At 41.6% G+C, this 20,901-nt stretch overlaps 3 long non-coding RNA genes across 6 annotated transcripts in view; 1 reads left to right on the top strand and 2 right to left on the bottom strand.

The window, feature by feature from the left end:
• LOC309868255 overlaps positions 1-5,141 on the bottom strand; it is a 32,958-nt gene extending 27,817 nt beyond the window's left edge. For all 4 annotated transcript variants that reach the window (XR_014313601.1, XR_014313602.1, XR_014313603.1 and 1 more), the window contains exons 1-2: positions 5,081-5,141; positions 4,594-4,648 (exon numbers count right to left, since the gene is read on the bottom strand). This is a non-coding gene — a long non-coding RNA (uncharacterized lncRNA). The remainder of the gene's footprint in view (positions 1-4,593; positions 4,649-5,080) is intronic.
• LOC309868257 overlaps positions 1-12,607 on the top strand; it is a 104,533-nt gene extending 91,926 nt beyond the window's left edge. Inside the window, exon 4 of the long non-coding RNA XR_014313606.1 lies at positions 12,529-12,607. This is a non-coding gene — a long non-coding RNA (uncharacterized lncRNA). The remainder of the gene's footprint in view (positions 1-12,528) is intronic.
• Positions 11,793-19,026, bottom strand: LOC309868256. The gene is made up of 3 exons (XR_014313605.1): positions 18,979-19,026; positions 14,662-14,742; positions 11,793-12,913 (listed from the first exon to the last, which is right to left on the bottom strand). It is a non-coding gene; the product is annotated as an uncharacterized lncRNA (long non-coding RNA).
• Positions 19,027-20,901: the final 1,875 nt, after the last annotated feature.

The raw sequence follows: 20,901 nt of genomic DNA on the forward strand, positions 1-20,901 counted from the left end.
TTGTAAACGTCAAAGAAGAAACATTTTATTTTTAAGCAAACTTGTTTTATACTCTTCACTTTGTCACTTCCTTTGTCTTCTAAACGTGAGATCCTTAATGGCTGTGCAGTGTCCCATCATGTAGACATGCCATAACATATTTAAATATTTTCCTTTTGACACACATTTAAGTACTTTCAAATTTATAAAGAGAGTGACGTCTTCTCTTTCAGTCTTCTTCTTGCCAAAAGAACCGTACCTGTTACCTTAAAACCTTCTTATATGCCCTTTTCCCCCTCTGGCTTGTTTTAGCGTTTGACATGCTCTAATTTGCCAATCTCTCTCTTCCAAAGTAGTTTGCAGAACTGAGCACCTGATCCAGACAGAGGACAATGAATGTAGAGTTTGGGCGAACTGCTACCATGTTTCTGAACATTGCTCCATTATCCATGCAGACTGAAATGGCAACTGATTTTCTTCTTTCTTTTTATTGGGCTTCTTGGAGCACAGATCTGCCCAGCCTCACACAGCTGAACTGCTGCTCTTTATTTCCAGCATCTCGGGCTATTCCTCTGTGGCCATGTGAATTCTCAGGTCTCTCCATTTCTGCTGCAATGTGGGCCATGTGTCCCCATGCGGTGGCTGGCCACTTTACTCGGTTGGGTGGATCTTCTTTAACACCAACAATTTGCATCACCTTAAAAATACTCTAGATTTAAGTCTAAGTGATTAAATGCAAACAGCTTTTCTTACTTGAAAAGACTTTACTTCCCAATGGATAAAAGTAGGGAAGCTAAGTGATATATGAGGTTTCATAACTCATTTGTCTTCCTCCCATTTTGCAATGCGGGAGCTAATACTGGAGATTAAATAATGGACTTCGTTGACTTCAGTGCACCTGCTGCCGAATGTGTAAATTCATCCCTGCTCATACAGTCAGACATGACTCGCTAAGCAGCTTCCAAAGTAAAAGTAGTGACATGAATAATTCTGCCTGGAAATAAGGTCAACCCTGTTCTCCTGAGATCTGCACTGTGAGCAAGGAGCAAAGAGCTACATAAACCTTGTACCTCGAAGAACTCGGAAGATCTGTCCTCCTCCCTTCCCCCAGTGCCTAAACACCAAGAAATGAAATACGGGACAAGAGATTTTTAAAATCTTGGTTTTGTGGAAAGAAAGAGCATAATATATTAAGTAAGAGACTGTTGCCATGTAAAACTATTCTTGAAAAAACTAGGAAGTCTATAAATGCATAAAATAAGGATATATACAAAAGAAAGGGTTAGTAGTGATTTTTAAAAAATTAATGATTGGAGAAGAGTTTTTTAAATCTAGACTTAAAACAGTTTTCTATAATGACTATATATTACATTCTAATTTGAACAAAATTAATTAGTGGATTTATTCCTTGTACTTTGATTAAATTAAAAGGCACAGATCTTTTTTTTTTTCCTTCCTTGTGATAAATTATTTGAATACAAGGAAATCTGAGGGGGAGGCTGGACAAAATTACTTCAAAGTTTGTTGCAGCCCCTAAGGCTTTATGAAGTCACCGTCAAATTCAGTTAGCAAAATAGATGGCAAGCCATGACACAGCACAAATCATTATTTTGTAGATTTCCAGCTGTGAGTAACAGAAACCACTCAAACTAACTGAAGTGAAAAAAAAAAAAGCAACATTTTTTTTTATAAGGACACAGACAGGGCTGATAGATGGTTGCACTTATATGATGATGCTGGTTATTTATATTTTAAGATGCACTGTTCATGGGATACCTGGGTAGCTCGGTCGATTAAGCATCTGCCTTCAGTTCAGGTCATGATCCTAAGGTCCTGGGATCAAGCCCTGCATCAGGTTTCCCGGTCAGCAGGGAGTCCACTTCTCCCTCTCCCTCCGGACCTCTCCTCCTCCCTCCATGCCCCGCTTGTGTGTTCTCTCTCTCTCAAATAAATAAATAAAATCTTTTTTTTTTTTTTTTTAAACAGGGAGAGGTTCTTCCTTACTTAAAAAAAAAAAAAAAAAAAAAGCTCTGTTCCTGTTGCTCTGAGACCCACAAAGGCCTCCTCATTCCTCAGTCAGCCCAACTTATCTTCTGGGGATTTCTTGGGATTCTGTGTGCCATCACAGAAGGGGTAATGTGTAAAAGGGCAGCAGACTTCCAGGACCGTGTAGCAGCCATCTGACCCTGACCTGTTTTTTGTTTTGTTTTGTTTTTTTCTTGTGCCACTGTTAAGTATTTTGAAAGTCTCTGCCTAGGATACATGGAGCTCAAGGACAGAGATTTAACTGGGCCTCAGGAAGGCACTAAAACCAGGCTCCTAGAAGCTGTCCAGCCTCTCCTACTGTTCTTTTCTCTGTGCATCTGTTCCATCCTCTCCTCCCGCCTTATCTGCCTTTGTGTTCATGGGATGGATATTATGACCTTTACCAGTTCTCAGAATTTTCATTTGATACATCTGTCTGCTTAGAGACTGATCTTTCTCCCTTTTCCCCTCCTTTCCTTCTGATTTCAAACATCCAGAGAAGAAAATGGATGGCCAGTCTTCAATCATGTGCTCACTCCTGTGCCAAACATTTATGACCCTATGGGGAGAGGGGAAAATATTGGCCACCATGGCTTTTCCCATTATAAACACCTAGATGGGGCTTACTTCCAGATAAAATGGGGAGAATTTTCTAGAAGTCAAAGAGTGAGGCATAAAACACAAGGTCCCTGGCACATGGCTCTTTCTCAACCTTCCCTTAATTGGGACTTCTTTTTCCAACAATCTCATCTCTCCATAAAAGGCCTCTAAATAACTTCATATCAATGCTTATATGTTATATATATAAAAGTACCTAAATCAAACTTTTAAACTTTTTTTCTACACACATTTTTAACAAACTTGCTTACTAGTCTTTATGTCCAAGGCAAACTGGAAGTAGAAATTAAGAAGAGGCAGTAAAGGGGTACCTCGGTGGCTCAGTCTGTTGAGTGATTGGGCATCAGTCTCTTGATTTCAGCTCCGGCCATCATCTTAGGGTTGTGGGACCGCCCTTCATGGGCTCTGTGTTGGGCCCTGGCATCAGGCTCTGCGCTCTGTGGAGAGTGTGCTTGTCTCTCTCCCTCTGCTCCTCCCCCTGCTTGCTCACTCACTCACTATCTCTCAAATACATAAATAAATAAAACCTTAAAAAAAAAAAAAAGAAGGGGCAGTAGAAAAGTAGGCAGGGTTGCCAGAATGGAGTGTGTGTGTGTGTGTGTGTGTGTGTGTGTACGTGCGCACGCTCACGAGTGCCTATGCATGTGTCTATGTGTGTATACACATAGATTTATTCAGGAATAATTATTTGGGAATGCAAAAGGTAAAAATATATCTGGGGCCATTTTCCCATAAAAATTATTATAAATTTAAATAACCTAAGAAGTCAGTACTGCAAAGAAGTTAGTATATAATTGTTGATAATTCATTTTAATAATTAGAACCCTCCATTTTGAAAGGCTAAATTATGTTTGATATACATTTAAGAAGGTAGAGAAAATTTCGATGCATTGATAAAGAGAATAATTCTCAATGTAGGAGAGGGGGTCCTTGATATCTAAAGACATGAGTTTCATGTAGCTAGAAAATTACTTTTCAGCAATTCTCCATGAGTACAGAATGCTGGGCAGTTGTTGCTATCATTCAAGCAGCTAAAAGGCTAACTATATTTTTCATTTGAATATTTGGGCAGTGGGATATCATGGACAGATCTTTACCAATTCTTTTACCAGAAAATGGGACTGATCATTACTACTCAATTGTTAGGGTAGAAAAGCTTATATATGTGAAAATCTTTTGAGATCTTTGGAGATGTCAAGAATGTTATTAAGTAGAAATTACATAAAAATCTATTTTGGATTTTTTAAAAAGATTTTATTTGACACAGAAAGAGAGAAAGCACAAGTAGGGGGAGTGGCAGGCAAAGGGAGAAGGAGAAGAAGGCTCCCCACTGAGCAGGGAGCCCACTGTGGGACACTATCTCAGGATCCTGGGATCATGACCTGAGTCAATCGCAGATGCTTAACAACTGAGCCATCCAGGGGCCCCAGCCTCTCCACCTTCTTAAAAGATAACAATGGCGTGTCCTTCTCATATCCTTTCACTCTGACTCTCACTCTCTTGGTCTCTCTCTTTCACTTAGGACACTGGGCCCATCCAGACAGTATGCGATAATCTCATCTCAGAATCTTTAATCACATCTGCAGAGTCCCTTTTCCATAAACATGTTCACAGGTTCTGAGAATTAGGATGCAGACTTCTTTGTGTGAGCAGGACTCTGCCTACCACGGTGTACCAACTGAATTCATCGTATTCCTCCCTGATCAAGTCTGCTCTTCCTCCCATCTTTTCTTCCTTGGTGACTTAAACCGCAGTCCATCAATTACCATACCGGAAGCCTGGAGGTCATCCTAGGATTCTCCCTCTTACTCATGTCCCACATCCAATCAATTCTTCTTCCTGAAAAGCGGTGTTAAGTCTACTGAGTTCTACCTGCACTGTCACTACCCTAGGCCAGACCCTCATCATCATCCCTTACCTGTCCCCCTCCCAGTCTCCCTGTCACCGGAAGTGATAGATCTCAAAACATACCAGACTCAGGTTTGTGAGCAGAAGCTCTACATCTTCTTCAGCACCATCTGTGCACCTGGGGAGAAGATGTGCTCATAGTAAAATGCTGAAGGCTCACATTTGGATAGCACGTAACAGACCACTTTCACATTCTGACCACAGTCAATCAGTTCTGCAGCCGTGAGAGTCAGGTACTCCTTTCCTTGTTAGTGCTGTTAAATGACTTAGACTCAGTTTCGAGACAAAGTTTCATTACTTTCTCAAATCAGCCTCCTACAGGGTCATTTCAAATTCCACACGTTCGAAGACACTTCCTCCTCTGGCTTCCCTCCTTCTGTCATTGAAACCCCCACCCCAGACTTCACCCACCCTCAAATGTACCCTTCACTGACTCCATCCTTATCCCATATCTAGCCAGACACTGAGACTGGTTGGAATTTCTTTTGAATTATCTCTTGCTTCTGCTCCCATGGTCTCCACTATAGTCAGAAGGCCCTGTTTTCCTTACCGCTAAGCCGATTCAGCAGCCTTGTTCCTAGTCTTCCTTCATCCTCTGTCTCACTGCCAGAAATAGAATCTGAAAACACTATTTTATAACGTCGCTCCCTAGGTCAAAATCCTTCTGCAGTGCGTGGTTTTCTATTACACAAAGCATAAGCCTCTCAGTGTAGTTTTAAAGCCCCGCTGAACTTGGGCCCCTACCCCTACCCATCACATTTACATGGTTGCCCCAGTATTCCAAACCCCTCTTGGAGAGAGGCTGACCACCTCATTGACCCCAGTGGTTTTACTCTCCATGCATTTGCCTTCCTCAGCGCCTCAGAATGCCTGCTCTTCTCCCTCTGCCTTTCCAAACCTTGTTCTCCTTTAATGTTGGACTCAATTCACCTCGTCTCTGAAGCCTTTATTCATTAACCAGTCCTCTGGGATCATGCCCGCCATAACTTAGTGCCGTTACGGCTCAGTAATCAAATGCCTCATGTTGTACTTGTTGTCTCGTTGCAACCAACTTCAGAGCCAGGCCTGTTTTCTGTTTTCTTTTTACCATAAGTAATTTTTTTTTTTTTAACAGATTCCCTTAATTACTCCTGAATCGGAGATTTATGTCTGGTTTACTAGTTCAATTTCTCTTAGTATTTCAAACCATTAAGATATTGAAGTCTACTTGACAGTTCAAGGATTTACGTTGATTGACGAATAACTAATAATAGTTGAAAACCCCAACTGAACCATCTCCAGTTTTATCCCTCATCTAGTTTCTGAAGCAGGATAGAATATAACTGACAAATAAAAGCTAAACACAACCATCATGACAGTGAATTCATAGACATTCACAGTGAGGTCTTCCTTGTAGGTCAAGTGCTACATGAGACTATAAATTTGGAGGAGACTGAAGCAATTGGAAACTGGAAATAGGAAGAGAATCTGGCCCACTCCCCCCAGTCACAAGGTATTTAGCAAGTTTCGGAAGGGTAGCATACAGAACATAGTCTAATGATCAGATCGACATAGGCATACAACAGAGGCATACGAGAACGGTGTTAGATCTTTCGATCAAGAAAGTGAGTGGTTAATTTACAAACTGAATTGTTGCTCTGAAGGCTGTCATAACCCTGATTTACAATCAGTAACAGCAACAAAGCCAACATTAAAGCAGGCAATTCTGTAATCAGAGGATCCAAGTACAAGAGCAACTACTCTGAGAAGACCTATCTTGTAAAGATTTCTCTCTATACATGATCAATTTACTAGTTTTGAAACTCAGTTTCACAGTCTGATCAAATAGGGTTGTTCAGGTCTTTACAAGAGGAAACTTTCTTTTCTTTTCTTTTTTTCTTCCATAAGAAACAACTTTATTATCATGCAGTGATTTTTAAGACACTGTTCCAAAAGCAGCACAACCTCTTCCTCCACAAAGTGCACACACATACACACACACACACACACACACACACACACACACACACACTACGAAATGTCAAAGTCATTAGCTGTTTGTATCTTAGATGTGGAAGAAGGAATTCCCCAGGTGATTTTTAAATTCTGGGGCAATTACTACATACAGTTTCGAGAGCCAGAAGTAAGAATCAATCTTCCAAGCAACTATTAGGAATGGAATTGCTTCTCCTTCAAGGTATATGCTGGATTAACTTCTAAAGTAGTTAATTACCGTTCAGATCATGCTGTAGTGACACACAGCTTACATGGAAAACTACGGCCACCCGGGGTTTAAGGAGGTGAGAGAGAAGGAAGGTCATGATTTCTGTTATCTTTTAGACTGTGTCTAATGAGACTAGCTTAAAAGCCAAATAATTAAAAAGCAGGGTTTTTTGTTTGTTTGTTCATTTTAGCCAAACCAAAATAACAAGGTTTTTTTTTTCTTTAAGTAAATTAATTATTTAAATGAGTCAACTACTGGTTATTTGATCATTATATAGATTTTACCCAAATTGGAGCTGCTTGTCAAAGACTCAGGAAGTAGCCAAATGCTTTGGTTGAATAACCTTCAAATCCATTTTGACTTTGATAATGGACTAAATTTTCCTAGCAGAAGATGGTAGAATACAGGGTCCCCCAATTCATTTCCCTTCAGAAGTACCTCATAGCAGGTGAAAAAAACACTGGTCTCAATGGAAAGATCAAGAACACAGATGGCACATGGCAGGCCTGGATTGCTGTTTCCCTCTCTTTGGACCCAAGACAATCCCCATTTCTCATGGCACTCTTCAGTCCCACCAAGTGTGTATCTGGCTTCAGAAACTTTCTCAACATGGTGCTGTGGGAGCCTGCTACTGCCGCAGGACTGCTCTGCCTTCAGTGCCCACAGTTCTTGGTCACACTGTTTTGAAGAATGAAGAGGTAGACCACATGAAGAGTGGTGGGCAGTAAAGCAAAGCTTATTGAGTGATAGTACAAAGCTCCTGAAGAAGGAGTGACCCCAAGAGGGTTGCCCTTGGAGTTTATAAGTTTGGGAGTTTTTATGAGCTCTTTTGTGAAACTACCTTAAGCAATCAGGGTGTGCTGAGTCGTGCCAATCAGGGCTGTGATCAAGCATTTGTCTACCTATTAGGCTAATATTTATGTGCTAATAGTCCTTTTGGGGTTGACATTCTGGGGGCTGACATCTTAACTGTCTCTTGCTTGTGATAGGGACAAATGCTTTGTGGTTGGGATGCCTGGGTAGCTCAGTTGGTTAAGTGTGTGCCTTTGGCTTGGGTCATGATCTTAGGGTTCAGGTCATGATCTCAGGGTCCTGGGATGGAGCCCTGCATCTGGCTCCCTGCTCAGCGGGAGTCTGCTTCTCCATCTGCCTTCTCCCCCTGCACATGTTCTCTTTCCCCCTCCCCTCTCGCTCTCTCTAATAAATAAATAAAGTCTGTAAAAAAAAAAAAACAAATGCTTTGTGGTTAATTGTTTTATTTTAGGATGTTTTGCAGAAGTCATTTCTGCAAAGGCTGCAGAGCAGAGCGTTAGTGTGGTTCTGTTTAAGCTGAAAACAGGATGTTAGGGCTGTTTTGTCTTAGCTGTCCCAACTCCATATTTTCTTGTTGGCGACCCCGGCCCTGACTATCTAACTATCCAGCTAACTCCTAACACTACTAGCGAAATGGACTGGACCTGGAGATGGGACTTATTTACGATGTCTGACTTAGAAAGAATATAAACTCGGGGGAGGAAAGAAACTGCTAGAAATAGACACTCATTCTCAGAATTTGTTGATATCTGCCAAACCTAGGGAAAAGAACCTATTTGGTTCTTTGAACCTGTAGGGTGCATTGACACCTCTGATGGATTTCAGTCTCAGGATACCTTATCAAAATATTAAAGTTGAAAAGGCCAAAGTCACCTGTCTATGCCCTCATTTCTATGACTCAGGAAATTGTATCAGGCTTGAACAGTGTTCAGCTGGACCCCCAGGTCCCCTGCTCCTCTGTTCTTCTTCCATCTCATGTTGCGTCTCCACTGACCATGTTCTAGGCCCAACAGATCTTTTGTGTCCTGCTTATATCGTCTGTGTATTTATATATAGACTTGTATGGATTATTGTATGAAATAGTACCGCATGAAAATGATTTATTAGTAAACTAGCTATTTGATCAATTTGTAAAATTCTTTTGTTGTTTTCACAGATGTATTTATTTATTTGAGAGAGAGAGGGACGGAACCGGGGAGAGGCAGAGAGATTCACTGATCAGGGCAGAGCCTGACTTCGGCTTGATCCTAGGACCCGAGGTAATGGCCTGAGCCGAAGTCAGAGGCTCAATGGACTGAACTACCCAGGCGCCCAGTTTGTAAAATTCTAATCGCAACTTACTTCGGAGGTTAACTTGATGCTCAAAAACTGCACAACCTAGTTGTCTGCTGATTTTTGAGTAGCAGTAAATTCAGCATCTGCTTCTAACATGGACAGAAATAAATGAGAATACCAGTTTTCAGAAATTCAAAACATAACAGGGATGATTAAATGATCTATAACAGCTCCCTAGGATTTCAGCATTTTCTATGCTTCCTAAAATTTCTAATTAAAAAGAAAGTCTCACTAGTGTTTTCTTAAGGATTCAGAAAAGTAATATTTAAGGACTTTCTAGGACCCACAGAGGAGTCAGAGCACAGGCCTCTTCTCTTCAGGCTTCCCTTTCACTAAGAAATGGTCCTGGCCTTGACATTGACTTCTTCTGTTTTTGCCAGGCTATGTAAGGTTGACTTTTCCTCTTGAGGCCAAAAGCAGAGATAATAATACCAACCCTCTGCCACAAAAATAAGAGATGTGCTACTTTATTTATTTTTAAAGATTTATTTGATAGAGGGAGAGCCAGTGGGGGGAGGAACAGAGAGAGGTTCCTCAAGAGGTCTCCCCAGTGAGCGCGGAGCCTGATGCAGGGCTTGATCCCAGGATTGTGAGATCATGACCTGAGCCAAAATCAAGACTTGACCAGTTGGCTACTTAACCGACTGAGCCACCCAGGCACCCCAGAGATCTACTACTTTAAACCAGCAGTTCTCAACCTTGGCTGCAATTAAAATCATCTGCCTTTTTAACATTCCCTGCCCAGAGCAATTGAACCAGAATCTCCGCGGCTGGACTCCAGGTATTGCTAGTTTTTTAAAACTCCCTGGTGAAGGGGCACCTGGGTGGCTCAGCCGTTGAGCATCTGCTTTCGGCTCAGGTCATGATTCCAGGGTCTTGGGATCCAGCCCTCCATGGGGTTACCTGCTTAGATGGAAGCTTGCTTCTCCCGCTCCCACTCCCCCTGCTTGTGTTCCCTCTCTCGGTGTGTCCAAAATCTTAAAACAAAACCAAAAAAACTCTCCAGGGTTTCTGGTGTGCAGTCAAGTCGACCAACCCCTGACTTGAACCAAAAGGATGAAATGTTACTGTGGGAGCATCATAAATCAGATGAAGTTCAGGCCCCAGATGCACTTCTGAGAACATGAGAGCCACACCCCACTCTGTCTTTACTCTTCCTGGTGCACATCACTGGACACTTAACATCCTCCTCTGGAGTGTAAGGAAACCGGGAAGCAATCCCAGGCCGAGGTAACAGATCCCAGCGTTCTAGAGTCAGCTGGTATTACTTTGCAAAGTACAAATGTGAACATTTCTTCTCATACTCCTAGCTTGAAATTGACCATGGTGGGAATATTCACATCATGGAAATTGGCAAATTCTACCCACTGGGGCTTGTTTTGCCCTGGGGGGGCAGTGGTTGAACATTTATCCACATTGAGCTGAATAGTTCTCTAGCTTCTGACCCTAGTCAAACCTGAGAAGGGGAAAATTAAAGTCACCCTTGATTCATTAGCAAGTCTGAACTTACATTATATTATTACTGCTCTTTTCATTATTGACTAAAAAGAGGTGGGGAGTAGGTGAGCCTGGGTGGCTGGGTCGGTTGAGTTTCCAACTCTTGATTTCTGCTAAGGTCATATTTTGGATGTCGTACAGCCCTGTGTCAGACTCCCTGGGAGTCTGCTTGAGATCCTTTCCTTCTGGCCCTTCCTACTCCCTACTGGCTCAAGCTCAATTTTGTGTACTCTCTCTCCCTTTAAAATAAATAATTATAAATAAAATTTTTTTTTAATAAGGGGAGTAAAATCAAATAGAAAGAAAAATTAGGAGTTTGCTACTACCATTATGATCCTGGTAGCTTCTCTGGTAAATAGGAGAGGACAGCAAGAATTTAACATGGCCTCCTACATCCCTTTTCCTTATCACTTTTGTCTAGGTGTCTGTTATTTATTCAAAACTTTTTTTCCCTATTATTTCTTTAGGTAGAGACCAAGGTAAAGGAAAGGTGGATAGTTATCGTAGTAGTTAAGTTATAGTATAAACTCTTTAATATGGACACTCCAAACCACAGTGACTTAGGCTTAAAAGAAATTTTAACTGTAATGGAAATTTCCATTCCAAGGCTGTGATGGGAGCTTTCACCTCTGGCTACTCCCAGTTCTTGTCATCACATCTGCATACCAACCAGTCAGAAGAGAAGAAGTAAGGGGAACACATACCTTTCCCATTAAGGACACAGCAGGAAGGAGTTACATCACCTCCACTCATAGCCCATTGGCCAGAACTTTGTCTTAATGGATACACTTAACTGTAAGAGAGGCTGGGAAATGTAGTCTTGACTGGGCAATATGCCCAGCTAAGCCTCAAAAAAATTCATTATTAAAAGAAGGTGAGGGTGAATATTGATGGATAAGCAGAAGACTTAGCCACAGCATCCTACTCATTTAAATGCAGGTTTGTGTGTTCTTATGGCTGGAGGTAGAGACTTAGAAGGACAGTACTTTAAAACATCTTACAGGGGCGCCTGGGTGGCTCAGTGGGTTAAGCTGCTGCCTTCGGCTCAAGTCATGATCTCAGGGTCCTGGGATTGAGTCCCACATCGGGGTCACAGCTCAGCAGGGAGTCTGCTTCCCTCTCTCTCTCTGCCTGCCTCTCTGCCTACTTGTGATCTCTGTCAGATAAATAAATAAATAAACCTTTAAAAAAAAAATAAAACATTTTACAGACAACCGTATCTTCTCAGGGTTTTCAAGTTCTGACTTTCCCAGGAGCTTGTGTTAATAGAAGAAACCATTTCTGGAAATTCACTGGAGATCATTTTTAGAGTTAATTTCAATGTGCATATGCTAAAATATCGTGTATTATAAAACTTGGTCATAGACTTTCAAATGTAGCATTTTACTTGATATATTTTTGGCCCAAATAATTCTTTTAAAGACCATTTTATTAAGACTTATGAAAACACATGGGTTGTTTTTACAGTCACAAACTACAAAACTGTAGAGCATAAATTTGCTAAGTGTAAATAAATTGGAACTAATGTAATTTCCAGTCTTTCCCTCTCCAATTCATTTTACAGTCATCACACTAATCTTTCTTTAAAAATCACTTCTGTCATAGCACTCTTCTGTTTACAAGTCTTGAAGCCTGTGTTTTAAAGTCAAGATGTGTTTGCTTGGCACTGTGGGGCTCCATGTACCTGTAGTGGTGTCCTAACCAAACACATATGAGAGAAAACAGAGGACTGATCAGGAACTTCAGAGTCTTGGGTTCTAGGTCTCTTTCTCCCACTATGAGGTGAGTGATGTTGGACACACCCACATGGTGGGTGTGACTCTGGGTAGAGCTGGTCCTGAAGCTAAGATTCAAGATTGGCTAGACCAGCAGGGAAAAGAGCCTTCTTTAAAGAAGTTGTGGAGATCAGCTTCTCACATTATTCTTGATGATCCTTGCCTTTTGGGGTGTACCCCCTTGTCTAATCCCTTTACCTGGAGTGTGAGATGTGCATAATGACTTGCTTCTAACAAGATAGAGCAAAAGTGATGGGATGTCGCTTCTGAGATTGGATTACAAAAGAGCAGGCCTTTTGCTCCCATGCAGTCTTTGGTTTTTCTTGCCTTCTCTCTGATGAAGCAGGTTGCCATGTTGTGATCTGTTCTGTGTAGAGACCCATGTGGCAAGGAACAGAGAGTAGCCACCAGCCAGCGGCCATGTTGTGCATAGCACTCTTCAGAGACCTGCATGGCAAAGAATTGATGCCTCCATTCAGCAGTCAGCCAGGATCTGAGGCCTCTCAACAGCCCTAGGAAGGAGCTTGGAAGTACATCTTACCCTGGTCAAGCTTCGAGATGACTACAGTTTCTGCTGACATCTTGACTGCAGCCTCTTGCGACACTGTGAGCCGAGGAATCCAACTAAGCCGTGTCCCAGTTCCAGACCCCCAGAAACTGGTGACAGTGAAGATGTTGGTGTTCTAAGTCACAAAGTTTTGGGATGATTTTTATGCAGTGAAAGGTAGTAAATATAGGAACACTAGAGACCAACTATCATCTGAAAATGGAGGAAAATTAGGAAAACATTATTGAGATGTTAAAGCTCTTAAAACTGAATTTAAAATTTTAAAAATCACATGCACAGTAAAAGACAATAAAAAACTAAATAACACCAGTAAATCTGGGTCTAGTGATTAAGAGTTATGCTCAGCCTTTGGCCTTCAAAGGAACATGTTTGATCTTCTGTGGAATGATTGCTGTTCTGGCACAATATAAAATACTTCACATACTGGGAGGTAAAGGATCTGAGGAAGACATTGGTATGTAGGCCAGAAATTACTGGTTTCAACCAATTTCTCGATCATTGTGATGAAAAAGAAGAGGAACCTCATTTTATGAATATTCTAGATCTCCACTATCCAGTACAGTTGTGGCATGTGATTATGCATATATAAGTTACAATTAATTAAAACTGAGTAAAGTCTTGAATTCAGTTTCTCAGTCCTACTAGCCACACTTCTAGTGCTCAAAAGCCTCAACAGCCAGTGGCCGCAATATTGGACAGTGCCAGTACAGAGCATCTCCAAAGTCGCAGAGGTTCAGCTGGGCAGCCCTACTATAAAGGGCTTCTGTGATGCCTCATACCAGTGCTTACGAAGTTTGTTTCGTTATTCCTCTCCTCATGTACTGTTAAACCAGTAGACAATGTCAAGTGTTCTTGGGCTACTCTGGAGGAGTCGGCAGCTCAGCCAACCTGGAGGTATTCTGAACATACTGCAGAGCCTGCAAATAGAGTGGGGATAATTTACGTTCTAAAAAGCATTAGAGGGGGGCACTTGGGTGGCTTGTGGGTTAAAGCCTCTGCCTTCAGCTCAAGTCATGATCCCTGGGTCCTGGGATCGAGCCCCTTGTCCGGCTCTCTGCTTAATAGGGAGCCTGCTTCCCCCCTCTCTCTGCCTGCCCCTCTGCCTATTTGTGATCTCTGTCTGTCAAATAAATAAATAAAATCTTAAAAATAAATAAATAAATAAATAAAAAGCATTAGAGGGCAGGTGCCATAAAGGACTACCAAAGACTCAGTCTTAAGGTGAGCCAGTGGACGTCACCTCTGCTGATACCAGCTCTCAAACATAGGCCAACCCATGAGCTCGCTGTGGGCTTTAGTTTCGATCTTTGTCAAATGAGTGCAAAGGGCTGACGTTCTCTTAAGTTCCTTCAAACTCTAAAACTCAGTGACTAAACAGCCATCAACAAGAAGGAAATCTTGCCATTTGCCGCTCTGCGGATGGATTATGTGGGGTGTTATTATGTGGAGTGGGTTATACTAAGGGAATTAAGTCAGTCAGAGAAAGACAAATATCATATGATTTCACTCCTACGGGGAATTTAAGAACGAAAACAGATGAACACTGGACAAGCGAAGGAAAAATAAGATAAGAACAGAGAAAGAGGCAAACAGTGAGAGAGGAGACTTTTTTTTTTTTTTTTTTGAGAGAGGAGACTCTTAACTACCGAGAACAAACTGAGGGTTGCTAGAAGGGAGGTGGGTAGGGGGATGGACTAAATGGGTGATGGGCATTAAAGAGAGAGCTTGCTGGGATGAACACTGGGTGTTCTAGGTAAGTGATTCAATTCTACTCCTGAAACCAACACTACACTATATGTTAACTAACTTACTAACTTGAATTTAGATAAAAATTAGAGGAAAAAGTACAGAATAGAGAAAAAAACCAACAGCATAAAACTCAATGACTATATATATGACACTAATGAAAATTTACCCGTGTAAATTATTTGATGACTCACCGATGCAGGGTAGGAGTCCAACAGCTGGTTTAACACTGCCGCCTCCAAATTTCTTCCTACAACCAGCCTCCTTTCTTCTTCCTAGATGATATCAGGGGACAGAAGGGAGAAGGAGGGAGGAAGTAGGATTGCACCTGGGGAGTTCTGTTGCCTTCCTCTAAAGATCCGGCCATTCTGAACTCCTGGTCACCTTGCTTATCCCTCAGTGGGTCTTGTAGGGCCTTGGGAATTTCTTTCACATCACGTGACTGTCAGAGGCAGCCAGGTCTGGTAGTCTCTGAGTCTTTCCTCTATCTAAGGATACTTTACCGCCATGCCCACTGCCCTAGGGTTACTTCATATAGTGGGTTAAGATGCTTGAGGTTTTCCTCAGCTACCAAGTCTCGGAGGGCAAGAAACAAGTCCTTGTGCTCTGGATTCTCTCAAATTTTTCTGTTCATTCCATGTGCTCCCAACTCCCCACCTGCTCTTGGATTTTTAGGTTTGTCCCGGGGTGGCAGCTCCCACACTCACACAGGACCTTTTGCCCTTCACCTCACTTCCCCTTCATGTCTAACTAAAAGTGGTTTCCACCTTACCCTGCTTCTCTACACTGTTTGTTTGTTTTTTTTTTAAAGATTTTATTTATTTATTTGAGACTAAGAGAGCACAAGCAGAGGGAGGAGCAGAGGGAGAGAGAGAAGCAGACTCCCCGCTGAGCAGGGAGCCTGCTGTGGGGCCTGATCCCAAGACTGCAGGATCATGACCTGAGCTGATGGCAGATGCTTAACCCATTGAGCCACCCAGGTGCCCCTCTACACGGTTTTCTAGCAAACTTGCCTCTCATACCCTCAACAAGAATTCTGAAAGCTTCCATATTTTTAGGCTGACATCTGAAAATTTTTATCTCACGTTTAATAGTTGCAAAAGATGTTATCTCTGGTGTATTTTATATCGTATATATGCTCTAAATAGATTTTTGTCAAAACCTTAGAACATCTGATTTTGCTCATTCAACGTATGGAAAATAACCATGCAGAACCTAACTGGCGAAGTCAGCCAAAGCAACCATACTTTCTGTCCAGACAAGTCTGGATTTTATTTCTCAGTTTAAGTCAATGTTTCAGCGTAAGTCCTCATGACAACCATATCACTTCTGAATTCTAATACAAGGAAACACAGATAAACAGATGAGGCCCTTCCCCACGGATGATGCTGAAGCCCAGATGAGATGAGGCCCATGACCCTCAGTATTTTCCTGGGAGCTCACCTGGGGCTCCTCTCAAAGAAACTTCCCTCGGGGGCACGCATTTTCCAACTGTCCAATCATTTGGCCACCCAGAGTTTTTGTCGCCTTGGGCAATGTGCTATTTTAGGATTCTGGACAATGAGGGGTATGCTTTTCTTTTGTAAAAGAGGAGAACACTTTGAAAAAAAGCAGGGTCATCAGCAAATTCTGAAAGTAGGTTAATTTTAGGAAAGAATACACATGGAAGTTGATTATTTTGAAAACCGTTCCCTTAAGGGCCCCAGTGACCACGTATCCCTTAGCAAATCTTCATTCACTCCCAGGGAGACACACACAGCAGTGTGAAAACCAAAGCATTCTAGTGAAGTTCTGGGCTCAGACCCCTGAGCTTTGCTCTTTAAGGGTTGAAAAGAAAACTTCTTGAAAGTAGGCAAAACCTTTTTTTTCTCTTAACAAAGTCTGGAATTATCTTGCTGTGAACTGAAGAAATTTAGTTTGGCATTCCAAGCTGAGTAATGACTTTGTTCTACTGAAGTATGCAGCCTTTCCCTGAAGTAGTCAAACCCATTGATTCAATGAGTGAGGGGTCATAGGACAACACCACTTACGGGGAATGAAAATTACTTTGGTTTAATATTTCAAGGGCATCATCATGCCTTTATCTTTCATTCAGAACCAGGATGAAACGGCCTGAGTTGTTACAGAGCAGAACTGAAGTACGGAGGCAGACGCAGATTGGGAGCTGCTCTGAGCAGAGCTCTGGGAGGGGCTGCCCCCGAGTAACCTATTCCCGCAGGTCGCTGGGGCCTGGGCCTGTGGAATCCCAGCAAGACGGATCCTCTTCCCTCAGGGACCACCAGGTAAGGGTCCCAAGCCATGACTGAGAGTTTGGTACGTTCCAGCCTTACAGGTGATGTTGACTCTGGGTGCTGTTTCACAGCATGTCGGTTGAGGCTTAAAGTTACGCACGACTTTGATTTTCACTAAAAAGAAAAATTAGAGTGGGAGGAAGCAAAGCAGAAGAGACAAGTTGCTGTTAGCATCACAGGGAATAAAAGAAAAACCCAAACAAACCAAGTAACAGTCTCATGGTGCCCTGGGTGGAAAGAGCTCCCACTGGCTCCTCTCAGAGATGGCTTTAGGGGTCTCAGCTTCTCTCCAGCTTGTGAAATGCCCTCTCTCCTCATCTTTCTCAGCAAAGCTCTCTCCCATTTCCTTCAGGAAGAACACTTGTTCTTCCCCTTGTCTTGTAAAGAGCACTTGATCACGGGTATACCCTGGGTTTTGGAGGCTCCCTGTACCTTAGTGCCCCCTAGTATTCTGTATTTCCCCAAACTCTATTCCCATCCCAAGTGGAATTCCACCACCATCAGAATTATCTTGTTTTATGTGGCAAATAGTGAGTTTCCCATTCATTCATTAAGTCTGGGTGAGGGTCTGTCAGAATCTTCCAGAAGGGGTTCCAGCACTGGCAGTAAGAAGGTGGGAGTGGTGGAGTTGGATGAGGGAAGCTTTTTACTGTTCCTTCTACATCCAAACTCTTGGACTCTACCCTTCAAGTTGAGTTTTAAAAAATGAAAATGATATTACTGTTGGTTCTAATGATGAAGGTAATATGTGTACATTGTTTTAAAAAGGCACACCATTAAAAAAATAGAAATTCAAATAATTCACCCATATTTTCATCACCCTGAGAAAAGCTCTGCCATTTACATTTTGGCATACATCATTTGAAACTCCAGATTCGGGGCAACTGGGTGGCTCAGTGAGTTAAAGCCTCTGCCTTCAGCTAAGGTCATGATCCCAGGGTCCTAGGATCAAGCCCCACATCGGGCTCACTGCTACGCGGGGAGCCTGCTTCCTCTTCTCTCTGCCTGCCTCTCTGCCTACTTGTGATCTCTGTCTGTCAAATAAATAAAATATCTTAAAGAGATTCTTCTTAAAAAAAACCAAAACTCCAGATTCATACAATATTATTATTTTTTTTTTTTACAAAAATGGGATTGAAACCTGCCACTTTATAACCTGTTTTTTTCCCAGTGAGTATACTTCCACATCAACAATTCTAAGCCTACATCATTTTTAACAGCTACAGAGTTTTCTGTGGCTTACTTAACTAACATCCTATATTGTTGGACAGTTAGGTTGTTTCCAGTTCTTAGATCATGCTGCAATAAGGATTCTAGCACATAGCTGGTAAGAAGAGACTTTCTGAAGTTTCTGTTTCCTGAAAACTTTTGACATTAACCACTCCACCACACATTTTACCCATATAGGAATATAGTTTTCTTCACTTTCTTAAGTTCTTTAAGATGCAGTTGTAAAGTCATTCTAGAAAATGATAGTTATTAAATAAATACTATATTATTGTATCATTAGGTAAAGGGAGCTCTTTAAAAATTTAAATACAGGCTTTATTTGCATATACTCCAATGTAATATGCCATGTTAGGAAATATTTCCTGTAATTATTATTGGTAAACCTCATAAGGATAATTTTTATCAATTTGCAGCTCATTCTATCACTCCAGGAAAAGTTGGAATAATCTCAATCTCCTACAGGGAAATCCAATTTACATAAAGTTATATATCCATAAAGAAACAGCTAGACTGTGATCCAAATGACTGTAATGAAGCCGATGATATTTAACAATAAGGTTTTCTGTAATTAAATTGAAGTGAGCTCCAAAAATTCTACCTAGAAAAAAGTTTTCAGATGCCCTCAAATCTAATGGCAGGATTTCCTCTGGAAAGAGAATTTTCTCTGTTAATGCTTTGGGGTTGATTAAGTTGTATATGACCTGCTGGCTCTATTAGTTAGATGTATCTTTTTGGATCCAAGTATCAGAAATCAGCTCATGCTGTCTTAAGTTAAAATGAGAAACACATTATGGGAATGCAGAGGTGTACTGTCAACAGGGTCTTGGGGAAGTTCTGAAACAGGCACCTGGAAACAGGCCACTCTGGCCAGGAGTCAGGAGTCAGCCTTGCTTCTTCGCACACAGGCGCTCCTTCTGTTGGCTTGCGCACCATCCTCTCCTGAGTCTCTGCTAATGGAAAGGGTTTGCCCCACAGCTCAGCCTCACTTACCTTTAACAGGTCTACTCTCTGGAGAAGAAAAGTCAGCTGATCTTTTGCCTTCTCTCTCCAGATTTCAAATGTATAGAAAAAGGAACTCTGGCCTGGATCACATGACTGCCCCTTCCTCAACCAACTGTGGCCTGGAGGCCAGAGTGCAACACACAGGTGGTTGCCAAGGAGGCCTGCCGGAGTGGTCACTGTGAGCTGGGAAAATACTCGGAAGCGTTCCTCTGAGTATGAAACTTGAGAGAGAAAGAGGGGTGAGTTGTACAGAAAGTCAAACGCCATTAGGTTATAAGCATTGATTATAAACTTGGGAATAGATGAGATGGTGTAGTTACTTTTTCACTGTGCAGAGTAAAGAGGAAAGGACAAGCATAGAATCCTGAGGAATCTGACTAGAGGGCTGAGCAAAGGAAAGGAAACCATTTCTCCCAAAATAAACCTGACTTGTCAGTGAAGAGAACTCCAAGAATGTGTCAAGAGCTGCCAAAGGCATTTGCTTTTCATTTCTGGAATTTATCAAGTTCACTGCCTGTTTCTCACAAGGGATTTTCTAGATCCTTTGTCTGCTTCCCTTTCCACCTGGTGTGGGTTTTATAAATTTTCCACCTTGATCAATAAGAACTCAGTTGTGCTTTCTATTCTGGCATTTCTTCATGTGAGAAGGAATCCAGGTTTGAAAGGACCCTGAAGCTGACACAATAGTGGAGGCCATTTTAAGAAAAAGACTACAAAATTACAAATACAAAATAAGGTCCAAAAATATTTATTTAGAATGAAAAGAGAAATGACAATAATCACACGTTTTTAGAAGTTGGCAAATGCCACAACATCACAAAATCTAGAAAGTCACATAATTTTTTAAAAATTAACTCCTTTAAGTACCTCTAAAATACTTTTCCCCTAAATTTTTGACGTGGTAGTTTTAATCACTGATTTATATGATAATGGTTTTGCAATATCACTTTTTGTAGAGTAAATAGGTAATTTTCTCTTTCCTCTAGCATGGTTGTTCAAGCTTTAAAAAATTGATAGTTTCAAGGGGGTGGGATTATGGACATTGGGGAGGGTATGTGCTTTGGTGAGTGCTATGAAGTGTGTAAACCTGGTGAATCACAGACCTGTACCCCTGGGGATAAAAATATATGTTTATAAAAAATTAAAAATTAAAAAAATGCTATAAAACAAAAAAAATTGATAGTTTTGAAAGTTTTCTTTGAGCATCACAATAATTATTGATGATGTCATGTAAATATTTAAGATCGTTGTCAAATCTGAGAAAACTATCAGGCTTCTTTCCTATAAAATTTGGAAGAGTTTTCCGTAGATTAGCTCCAGGGTCCATACATTTCATTCCTGCTTCTCCTCCATTAAACAAAGGCATCCAGGGCAGGGCTCTGTGGGAAGCATTCCTATTGGGATACAGCCTCAGGCTCTGTATTTTTTTGTGTAGGACACCTCACACAGGAGTGGTCAACAGCTCGGCATTGTGGAGGCTGGTTTTGAACAGGCGAGTGGCTGGGGTGGGAGACAGACACGTAAACGTGCATCTCAAGGTAGGGGAATTTGAAGGAGAGATGGCAGGAAATTGAGGGAGTTCCTGCTAATAACTTCAGATTTTACCAGGAGACAAAGGTGGCTGCAAGAGAAAGAGACATTAGAGGCAGTCTTGCCATATTTCTGCAAATAAAAATATAGAACATATGAAATGTGGCACGGGACAGACTTCCACTAAAAATTATTCATTGCTTATCTGAAATTCAAATTTAACTGGGCATTCTGTATTTTGTCTCGCAATAGATGGTGGGCCCTTCAAGAGAAAAGCGAAGCTTTGGCATAGTCATGGAGAGAATGAGAGAGCTAACCAGAGGTTAGTGCAAGGAGGGCCCAATTAAGATTAGATACCAGCAAATTCATCGTGGGGGTGGG

Source organism: Mustela nivalis (assembly GCF_964662115.1).
Source record: "Mustela nivalis genome assembly, chromosome: 6".
NCBI lineage: Eukaryota > Metazoa > Chordata > Mammalia > Carnivora > Mustelidae > Mustela > Mustela nivalis.